Genomic DNA, 12051 nt, shown 5'->3' with positions numbered 1-12051 from the left:
CATTAATTTTTTAATTCAATATTCTTCTTTACAATTTCTATTTTTAATTTCATTAAATTCATTTAAAAAACTAATTTAAAAATAAACGAAAAAAAGTAAATAATATATTATTTAAAAATAAATAATAAATCATTTGAAAATCTTACTGCGACAGCCTCTATATCCATCGTGCAAGAGTTTGTGGGTCGAATATGATGTCCGTCGCGCAACAGTTTGTGGGACAAACCATGTCCGTTGCGCAACAGTTTAGGGGTCGAACCCTAGTTTCATTGCTTGGTACGTGCAATGATCACCAATTCCGTCAAGCAATCTTCATTTTGTGCGACGAACAATTTCCCTTCTTCGCGCAATGCCTAACGTCATGAGCTTTGCGCAATAGAATTTGCGCGACGCTCTCTTCGCCGCCCAATGTTTCCGACGATGGTTTTTTTCTTTGTGCGATGCTTTCCCTTTCGTCGTCCAAGGAGTTATTCCTAGTAGTAAATTTAGTAATCAAATTCTTCCAACTCTCCAAAATGTCGAATTAAATTTATTTTTAAATGAAATTTATATTTTTATATGTTGTGAGTCACTATTTAGGAATAAGATAGCAATCATATAACTAGCTTAAATACTTAAATGCATTTAATTCTATAATGCAAGGTCAGTAGGTTGGTTTCATCTTTCTCGATATCATGTATATAAAAAAAGCAAATAAAAATACAAGATTTGAAGAGATGCCTTCTTTTTTTCTTGAATAAAAAACGTTATGTCTGTCAATCTATAAATAATTCGTCCGCACCGTAGCATGTGAATGTTATGTGTATTGACAGAGAGAATACGCGAGTCTTTGAAAAATTCAATCTATTCTAAAACTCAAAATCAACTGTATTACTGTTCATAAGCACAGTGTGCTTCCTATTTTGCCCTCAGTTAGTTTGTATTATTTGAAGTCTGCCACTGACCAAAGCATCTCTCGACAGCTGGAATCGCACTCACCTCTTCTTCCTGCTTTAGGTGGTTCATTCTTTCCATTGGATTATGTTTGGGTGAGTTCTTCGTTCATAGTTGCGCTCCTCCCGACTTCGATTCCCCGTTCGAACACAAACCCAAACCTTTTCATCTCCTTCCCCAAATCAACACGATCATCCATTAATTTTAATTCGCGCCCAAGTCCTTAGAACGCTCGAACCCAATTTGGGTTCGATATTCCCGCCGACTTTCAAAGGTTTTCCGGTGGCGGCTGGCCCTGCAACCAAAACTATTTGACTCAGACAATCCCAACAACAACATGTGAGCTTTGCATGCTCGAATCTACCCGTCGATCAAAGATTTCCATAAGTCCACCTTGCGGTGGGTTTTTTCGACGAGGATCGGAATCTTTTTCGGCCAATTTCAGGCCTTTGAGACCTTTTTTGGGTCCAGCCAAGGTAATACTTTTACTCTACACCTTCGAAAGTTACCCCAATTGTATTCTCTCTTTTTCTACACTTTTGCAAGGTAACAATTACTAATTTAGTTTTTCAAGAACAAAAATTGCTGCTTTTATGTTTTTGATTAATTTATTTGCTTTGAAGTTTGAGAATTTGGAACTGGTATGCAGGATGATCATGAATGAATGGTACTCTTCTGCAATGGCGGGATTTGTTATCTGTGGGGCAACTGATTGGTTGAGTTATTTCGAAGCGTTTTTCATAGAAATTGATTTATGCTGGACATAGTTGCATGATTCATAATGATTAGGCTTGAAACAGATTCTGTAAATCAATTTTGGTGGAGGAGTTGTTCCGTAGCCTGAGGAAGAACATAGCAATGTTTTTGAAACAAGGTCTGGCCGAAATTTTTCTATAAAATTTCACAATTTTTGAGTTTTAAGCCATTCAAATTGGTTTGTTAAGTAGGAATAAAAATACCAATTAATTAAAGATTAGTAATTTTCTCAAGAACTAATTACTAACCAAATTCACATCTGCCTGTATTAATCTATTAAGTAGGTTATCTATTGATTTTTTTTTTTAGTGATTTTGTGTACAGAGTGCTGTGTTGGAACCAACAATGTTGTATAGTCTAATTATTGTCCCTTAATATGATTGAATTTTAATTAGTTGTATGTATATCCAGAACTAACTCCGCCTATGTCTTACATGGCCGGTCCCAAGCCCGGATAAAGGAGGAGGGGGAGGGCGTCAGGTAGTCGACAGCCGGCACTCCATGATCACGTCGAATCCTTATGAAAATGAATCCAGAACAAAATCGCGCTAAAGCTAGGGCGTCACCCGTAAGTGGCGCGCTGTGTGGCCTGAGCACAGTGATAAGTGAGCAAGGGTCGCTGTATCTCCATCGGCACCCGGATGCAGTGTTAAATGAGCAAGGGGGCCATATAAACTTCTTTTCGAACGACTCCACTCAAAGTTGTTTGGGAGCATATGCTCCTATCAACTTTACCCGGGACACACAAAAGAAGTACTTTGATCCTATTAGACGGGGGAGGGTGAAGAAGCTAGGACAGAAGGGTAGAGTTCAAGAGAGCAAAATGCGTTTAGGAACGTGGAATATAGGAACCTTAACGGGAAAATCTATGGAAGTAGTGGAAGTTATGGTGAGGAGAAGGATAAATATTATGTGCCTACAAGAAACTAAGTGGGTTGGTAGTAAGGCAAAGGATCTAGAAAACTCAGGGTTTAAACTTTGGTATTCGGGCACAAATAGAACGAGAAACGGTGTTGGCATCATCGTGGACAAGACCTTGGTACAAGATGTTGTAGATGTCAAGAGGGTAGGAGATAGAATCATGGCAATCAAGATTGTAATAGGACAAGAACTTATCAATGTGATTAGTGCGTACGCACCTCAAGTAGGGTTGGATACGAGTTCGAAGGAGAAATTTTGGGAAGATCTTGGAGACTTGGTGCAAGGAATTGCTCAGACGGAGAAGTTATTTATAGGAGGAGATTTAAATGGACACGTGGGCAGGGAGACAGGCAACTATGGAGGTTTTCATGGTGGCCATGGTTTTGGGGAGAGAAACGAGGATGGGGAAGCTATCTTGGATTTTGCAATGGCATATGATCTCTTCTTAGCCAACACCTTCTTTAAGAAGAGAGAAGAACATGTGATCACCTACAAGAGTGGGTCGTCAAAAACACAAATAGATTTTCTTCTAATGAGGAAAGGGGATCGTATAACTTGTAAGGATTGCAAAGTTATACCAGGAGAGAGCGTGGCTAATCAACATCGCTTGTTGGTGATGGATGTACATATCAAAAGAGTAAGACAAAAGAACAAGACTTGGAAGTGCCCAAGGACTAGATGGTGGAATCTAAAAGAAGAAAAACAAGCCATTTTCAAAGAGAAGGTAATCACCCAATGTGTGTGGGATAGAGAGGGGGAAGCTAGCCAAATGTGGGATTCCATGGCTAGTTGTATCCGAAAAGTAGCAAAAGAGGTATTAGGAGAGTCCAAGGGCTTTGCCCCACACCAAAAGGAATCTTGGTGGTGGAATGAGGAGGTCCAAACAAAGGTGAAGGCTAAGAAGGAATGTTGTAAAGCCTTATACAAGGAGAGGACTGATGAAAATGGTGAAAGGTATAGAAAAGCGAAGCAAGAGGCGAAGAATGCTGTCAGAGAAGCTAAGTTAGCGGCTTACGACGATATGTATAAACTACTAGATACCAAAGAAGGAGAGTTGGATATCTATAAACTATCTAGAGCAAGGGAAAAGAAGACAAGGGACCTAAACCAAGTGAGGTGCATCAAGGATGAGGATGGAAAGGTTCTTGCTACAGAGAACGCGGTTAAAGACAGATGGAGAGGTTATTTTCATAATCTTTTCAATGAAGGACATGAAATGAGTGCTTCTTTAGGGGAGTTGAGTAACTCAGAAGAGTGTAGAAACTACTCTTTTTATCGTCGAATCCGGAAGGAAGAAGTGGTTGTAGCTTTGAAGAAGATGAAGCATAAAAAAGCAATAGGCCCAGACGATATACCAATCGAAGTGTGGAAACTTTTGGGAGAAACAGGTATAACATGGTTCACTGACCTTTTCAATAGGATTTTGAAAACGAAGAAGATGCCAAATGAGTGGCGAATGAGCACTTTGGTGCCTATCTACAAGAATAAGGGCGACGTACAAAATTGCATGAACTATAGGGGTATTAAGCTAATGAGTCATACAATGAAGCTCTGGGAGAGAGTCATTGAGCATAGATTGAGGCAAGAAACACGGGTTTCGGACAACCAATTCGGGTTCATGCCAGGGCGCTCAACCATGGAGGCAATCTATCTCTTACGAAGATTGATGGAAAGATATAGAGATGGGAAAAAGGATTTACACATGGTCTTTATAGATTTGGAAAAAGCGTATGATAGGGTCCCAAGAGACATTCTTTGGAGGATTTTAGAGAAGAAAGGAGTACGAGTAGCATATATCCAAGCTATAAAGGATATGTATGAAGGAGCAAAGACTGCCGTAAGAACTCATGAAGGACAAACCGAAATTTTTCCCATAACTGTAGGATTACATCAAGGCTCATCCTTAAGTCCTTACCTTTTTGCGTTGGTAATGGATGAGTTAACACAACATATTCAAGATGATATTCCATGGTGTATGCTTTTCGCAGACGATATAGTGTTGATAGATGAAACTCAGGAAGGGGTAAATGCAAAGCTTAACCTTTGGAGAGAAGTGTTGGAATCTAAAGGTCTTCGCCTAAGCCGATCAAAGACAGAATATATGGAGTGCAAGTTCAGTGCAAATGGAGGCCAAAACGAGTTAGGGGTGAGGATCGGAGATCAAGAAATACCAAAGAGCGACCGTTTTCGTTACCTAGGATCTATCTTGCAAAAGAACGGAGAATTAGATGGAGATCTCAACCATAGAATACAAGCTGGATGGATGAAGTGGAAGAGTGCATCCGGCGTGTTGTGTGACCGCCGTATGCCACTGAAGCTCAAGGGAAAATTTTATAGGACGGCAATAAGGCCGGCGATGCTGTATGGCACAGAATGTTGGGCGGTGAAACATCAACACGTACACAAAATGGGTGTAGCGGAGATGAGGATGCTTCGTTGGATGTGTGGGCACACGAGAAAGGATAAGATTAGGAATGAGGATATTCGGGGTAAAGTAGGAGTAGCCGAAATTGAAGGAAAGATGAGAGAAAATCGGTTACGGTGGTTTGGACATGTGCAAAGAAGGCCTACTGACGTTCCGATTAGAAGATGCGACTATGGGACAGAGGTTCAGGGCCGAAGGGGTAGAGGAAGACCTAGGAAAACTTTGGAAGAGACTCTAAGAAAAGACTTAGAGTACTTGGATCTAACGAAGGACATGACACAGGATCGAGCACAATGGCGTTCTAAGATTCATATAGCCGATCCCACTCAGTGACTTGGATTTTCCAAGTCTCCAACCGAGAAGTTTTCCTCACTCGGGAAATTAAGGGAACACTACCCCAACCTACATGCTCCACTCAGAAAGCTTCAACATACAAGCTTTAACAAAAGAAAATTCAAAGAACTTAGCGAAGAAGGCTTTGGTGTATTTAACACAATACGTTGAAATGAAAGAAAACTTATTTATTGATATCCCCGATAAGCTACAAATATGTACATATACATGAGTCAAAATAAGCACACAAGAGGGAGCCTTCACAAAGGTTGCTTAGGAGAAGTCTCAGCAGTCGGTAGAGCCCCAGAAAGAGAAGGCACCGGAGGGGGATCATTTGGAGCCTCAGTACTGGACAGAACCCTAGAAGGAGGAGGCATCAGAGGTTGATCATTTGGAGCTTCATTACGCGGTACAGCCCCAGAAGATGAAGGCAATAAATGCCTTTGGAACAAACCCACAAATCTCTGATGATCAAGTAAAACCTGACCATCAGTTTCCTTCATCTGGTCAAGCTTCCTCTTCATGTTTGTAGCATAGTCATGTGCGAGCCGGTGCAACTGTTTATTCTCATGCTTGAGCCCTCTAATCTCCTGTTTGAGACTCATCACTTCAGCCGCCAATGATTCAACTTGGCGGGTTCGAGCAAATAGGCGTTGGGCCATATTAGACACAGAACCTGCACACTGAACACTGAGAGCCAGCGAATCCTTAACAGCTAACTCATCAGACCGTTTGGAAAGTAGTCTGTTATCTTTGGGAGTGAGAAGGTTCCTGGCCACCACCGCAGCGGTCATATCATTCTTCATCACGGAATCCCCAACGGTAAGAGGACCAGTAGGGGAGACGAAGGATGGGCGCCATATGTTGTCTGGAGAAGGCGGGGCTGCCTCTTCAACAAGGTTCAAGTCAAAACGACGGTCGGAGGGGCCAGACATTTTCAAAGGTGTTGAAGAGAGAAGAGGTCGGACAAATCAAGATCTTAGAAGTGCAAGAATGAAGCTTCTACTGGTGGAGATTCAAGTGTGCTTTGGAACTTAATGCCAGCCCCTATAAAAATCTGCACTCGACGAAGCTTCAGAAATCGAAGAGGCGCCTGCTCAGAAATCGAAGAGGCGTTTGCTTTCTCAAAAGCTGGGCTGCTTAGAGATCACGAGGGTTGATCTCAGAAATCGAAGAGGCGTTTGCTTTCTCAAAAGTTGGGCTGCTCAAAGACCACGAAGGCCGATCTCAAAAATCGAAGATGCGCTCGCTTTCTCAAAAGCTGGGCTCCCCAGAGACCACGAGGGCCGATCTCAGAAATCGAAGAGGCACCTACTTTTCCAGCCTTTTCCAGCCTTGTCAGCACCTGTCACACGCACACTCAGTTTTGCGGAAATTATGGGCATTCTGTCAAAGACTTCTGGGGAAGTAGAAAACACATGAATCTTACTGTTCAATCACCCACTTCCCACACGCAACAATAGCTCATGGGTACCACAGATAACTTTGCCAAAGTTCTCTGCCAAAGTTGAGCACGTGAAGCTTGCAGCTCCCACTACATCGCTCTGACCAAGAAGGGTAAAAGAATAGCAAAGAAACAGCACTAACAAAGTTTAGACCCATAAATTTTGAAGGTCTAGCTACCATATTATTACCCACAAGGGTAAAGGAACAGTACCACTGCTGGATAATTGGAAAGTCCCTGTGTGTCAACCTCTGTGCTTCGTGGCAAGGTAGACTAGCAAACATGCCCAACCTTTACTCACATTCGAGAAAACACTCCCAATAAGATTGCTTGCTCCAAAATCGAAGAGGCACCGTCCTCCGAATCTCGAGAGCCAGACTCCTAACATGACTACTTTCTTAAAAATCGAAGAGAGGGTAAAGGAACAGTACCATTGCTGGATAATTGGAAAGTCCCTGTGTGTCAACCTCTGTGCTTCGTGGCAAGGTAGACTAGCAAACATGCCCAACCTTTACTCACATTCGAGAAAACACTCCCAACAAGATTGCTTGCTCCAAAATCGAAGAGGCACCGCCCTCCGAATCTCGAGAGCCAGACTCCCAACATGATTACTTTCTCAAAAATCGAAGAGACACTGCTCCCCGAATCTCGAGAGCCAGACCCCCAGCATGATTGCTTTCTCAAAAATCGATGAGGCATCGTTCTCCGAATCAATCGAAGAGGCGCTCGCTTTCTCAAAAGCTGGGCTGCTTAGAGACCACGAGGGCTGATCTCAGAAATCGAAGAGGCACCTACTTTTCTAGCCTTGTCAGCACCTGTCACACGCACACTCAGCTTTGCAGAAATTATGGGCATTCTGTCGAAGACTTCTGGTGAAGTAGAAAGCACATGAATCTTACTGTTCAATCACCCACTTCCCACACGCAACAATAGCTCATGGGTACCACAAATAACTTTGCCAAAGTTCTCTGCCAAAGTTGAGCACGTGAAGCTTGCAGCTCCCACTACATCGCTCTGACCAAGAAAGGTAAAAGAATAGCAAAGAAACAGCACTAACAAAAGTTTAGACACATAAATTTTGAAGGTCTAGCTACCATATTATTACCCACAACTGTAAAGGAACAGTACCACTGCTGGATAATTGGAAAGTCCCTGTGTGTCAACCTCTGTGCTTCGTGGCAAGGTAGACTAGCAAACATGCCCAACCTTTACTCACATTCGAGAAAACACTCCCAATAAGATTGCTTGCTCCAAAATCGAAGAGGCACCGTCCTCCGAATCTCGAGAGCCAGACTCCCAACATGACTACTTTCTCAAAATCGAAGAGAGGGTAAAGGAACAGTACCATTGCTGGATAATTGGAAAGTCCCTGTGTGTCAACCTTTGTGCTTCGTGGCAAGGTAGACTAGCAAACATGCCCAACCTTTACTCACATTCGAGACAACACTCCCAACAAGATTGCTTGCTCCAAAATCGAAGAGGCACCGCCCTCCGAATCTCGAGAGCCAGACTCCCAACATGATTACTTCCTCAAAAATCGAAGAGACACTGCTCTCCGAATCTCGAGAGTCATACCCCCAGCATGATTGCTTTCTCAAAAATCGAAGAGGCATCGTTCTCCGAATCTCGAGAGCCAGATACCACAGACCACTTTTTCAAAGTGCTCTGACAGAGTTAAAACATGTGAAACTGGCAGCTCCCACTACCGTGCTATGACCAAGCAGGGTAAAGGAATAGCATTACTACTTGTTGTTAGGGAGACTCCTATATATGTCGACCTCCATCCCCAACGGACAGGCAGACCTGCAAAAATGCTCAACCCTTCATCATATCTGAGAGGGCACTCCCAACGAAGCCTTTCGAAATACTCAGCTTTCTTTCCCCCCGATAATACCTCTGCAAACAAGCTATATTAGAGCAAGAATATCTCATATCATCAGGGTTAAAAGCAAGAGTATCCCATATCATGCTTTTTCCCTGTCTTTTCTTTTGGCCTTGTTTTTACCTGCAAGACAAGGAGAAAGAGAGCAATCAGTTAGCACTTGGAATCAAGCTTCCAGCCAGGAACTGACTGCCTGGAACCCCTTACCTGATTACTTACCTGGCATTGCCCTCGAGTACTCATCTTCAACATCTTATGTTTCCAGGGAAGATTCCGCACCTGCTTGAGGAACAGATAGGGCAAGTGCGAAGGATACAAGGAAGCATGTGGAGACAAGCGTAACAGCACACGTGCCGATACATCCATTACTCTGTCAAAAGCAAAAGTATCTCATATCAGCAGGGTGGAACGTACTCTAGATTTGATGGACTTGTTTTGACCCTCAAATTCTTCAGTCGGCCTTATACTCTGGAGGAAACCAGAAAACCCTCCAGCTCAGTTCAAGAATAAGCCTGTGGAAAGTTACTTCTTCAAAAGCAAAAGTATCTCATATCATCTCTTCTCATTTTTCTTCTCTTTATCCTTCATGCTGCTGCAAGATGGGGAGAAGGTGAACAATCAGTCGGAGCTCTGATTGCTTACCTTGTCTGTCACCTCTTTCAGCAGACCCCCTAGCTCGGCGACTTGGGGGACTCCTACTACATGGTTTGTATCGCGCTTGACCAAGCCTGAAACTACAAGTAAGCTTCAAGTGAAATTGATACATTACCTTGTGCATCTCCACCAGTTAAAGATACCATCCCTGGATGGAGAAAGAGTACTCCCAGAGAAGATGCCACATCTACCTATGAGACAGATAAGGCAAGTCAAGACGACACCACACTCCGATACTTAGAAGTTTCGTGATTACGAGATCATTCTCCCACAATATTTCCTAATGTCATTTGTACTAAATCATTCACTTGTACTCACTAAATGAGAGCTTGAACCTATGTACTTGTGTAAACCCTTCACAATTAATGAGAACTCTTCTATTCCGTGGACGTAGCCAATCTGGGCGAACCACGTACATCTTGTGTTTGCTTTCCTATCTCTATCCATTTATATACTTATCCACACTAATGACCGGAGCAATCTAGCGAAGATCACAAAAAGCGATCGTTTTCGCTACCTAGGATCTATCTTGCAAGAGAACGGAGAATTAGATGGAGATCTCAACCATAGAATACGAGCTGGATGGAAAGAGTGCATCCGGCGTGTTGTGTGACCGTCGTAGGCCACTGAAGCTCAAGGGAAAATTTTATAGGACGGCAATAAGGCTAGCGATGTTGTATGGCACAGAATGTTGGGTGGTGAAGCATCAACACGTATACAAAATGGGTGTAGCGGAGATGAGGATGCTTCGTGGGATGTGTGGGCACACGAGAAAGGATAAGATTGGGAATGAGGATATCCGAGGTAAAGTAGGAGTAGCCGAAATTGTAGGAAATATGAGAGAAAATCGGCTCCGGTGATTTTGAACATGTGCAAAGAAGGCCGACTGACGCTCCGGTTCGAAGATGTGACTACGGGACAGAGGTTCAGGGCCGAAGGGGTAGAGGAAGACCTAGGACAACTTTGGAAGAGACTCTAAGAAAAGACTTAGAGTACTTGGATCTAACGGAGGACATGACACAAAACCGAGCGCAATGGCGTTCTAGGATTCATATAGCCGACCCCACTTAGTGGGAAAAGGCTTTGTTGTTGTTGTTGTTGTATGTATATCCAGAACTAATGAAAGTATTCAAAACTCTGAATTTGTAGCTCTCAAAGTCCTCAGACCCAAATTCCTCAACTTTTCCTCAAACCCACAACTTTGGCTTTGACCGTTCTTTCTCCTCCTTGGGTTCTATTTTCGTCTCTGATCCCTCGAGTAAGCAGTCATTGCGGCCAGTTTTCATGGTCGGCTTGGATCTTTTAAGTTTGATTGATAAGGATTAGTGAAATAGTTTACACTAAACATGATTTGATTATATCTTTCCTCTTAAGTTTATTATGCAGCTCCTTTTATAGGCAATGCTTCCCCTTAGTTCTGTTTATTGGGTTCCTTTTGAATATCTTTTATGATGTCCAGCTTTCTCACTGTACATTTGGTACCTAAGTATTGGATGTTAGCTTAGAGATTTTGAAATACCAATGTTTTTTAGTTATCGTATTATTTTGACCGTATTATTTGCTTTTTATGACCTAAAAAAACAGTAATGAATGATAAGATGGGTTTTGATTTATATATGCAAAGTGTCCGTAACTGCTGCTTATGATAATTTTGTTTGGGATCCTATTACTATGCACTAGCTTGGCGCCAATGAGTTTTTTTATTTGATTTGAGAGAAATTGAGGAATGAGAAATTGTTTTTTGCTTATGCTTTTTTTAGGTGCGTACTAAATTGAATGGCTAATACAAAATGTGAACCAATCTTACTTTTTAATTTTTGTGTGCCTGCAAATCATATGCAATTTAGATTCATTCAATTCTTAAGTGATCGAGTTCTATTTTTAATTTTTTTTGTATTTTTTTTCAATTCATCGTTATCGTACAAGACAAAGGAGACACCATTAACGACGCATATGGGTGTCTTTAGTGGAACAAATCTTACCTTTTGAGCTTTGTACAGTTTTAAACGTTAAAGTCTCCCTGGGAATAGGACCACAGCTTTTGAAGAACAATCCATGAGGATGACATACTAACATCCTCCATTTTTGGCATGTAATATATGATTGTAAATAGTACTCTCTAGCTATGGTGTACTACCATCCCAATTTTTGTCATGTAATATATGAATGTAAATAGTACTTTGGTTATGTTTCTCAATTTTGTTTGGGTCTCATTTTTGTTTGGCGTTTAGGATAGCATTGAATAATCTACTAGATTCAATGCAACGTTACATAGTCAAATTTGTCTAAATTAAAGATAAGAGATAAATGAGACAAGCGTCAATCAACCGTGAGTACAATAGCACAACATAAATTGTCTTAGTGACGTAATTCTTAACGTTGTTGTGGGTGGAAGAAGAAAAAAAAAAGAGGAAGAAACTTCATCATTAATGTCTTAACAGATTATTGAATAAATTAATTTAACGTATAGTGAAATAGTTATGACCACGAAACTGTTTAACATTTAAAAAACATATATGAATTCATCAACCCTAAACGTATAAATAGACACTTTATCATTGTCAAATATCGATCCCTCCAACAATTCTTTTTCATAAAAAAAAAATTATAAGGTTTTGAAAAATAATGGCAAGGTCGAACATTTATATTACAATTTTATTGGTTGTGATTGCAACGTCGACGATGATATTACCAGGACTTGCA

The 12051-nt window shown here is 41.5% G+C and overlaps 1 long non-coding RNA gene across 1 annotated transcript; it reads left to right on the top strand.

The window, feature by feature from the left end:
- Positions 1-842: 842 nt before the first annotated feature.
- LOC114819645 (uncharacterized) lies at positions 843-11535 on the top strand. The gene is made up of 3 exons (XR_003766960.2): positions 843-1409; positions 1583-1807; positions 11275-11535. It is a non-coding gene; the product is annotated as an uncharacterized lncRNA (long non-coding RNA).
- The last annotated feature ends 516 nt before the right edge of the window (positions 11536-12051 follow it).

The sequence above is a fragment of the Malus domestica genome, chromosome 11 (assembly GCF_042453785.1).
Source record: "Malus domestica chromosome 11, GDT2T_hap1".
NCBI lineage: Eukaryota > Viridiplantae > Streptophyta > Magnoliopsida > Rosales > Rosaceae > Malus > Malus domestica.
The sequence above is the reverse complement of the archived record's forward strand: the minus strand, read 5'-3'. Positions and strand labels throughout refer to the sequence as shown.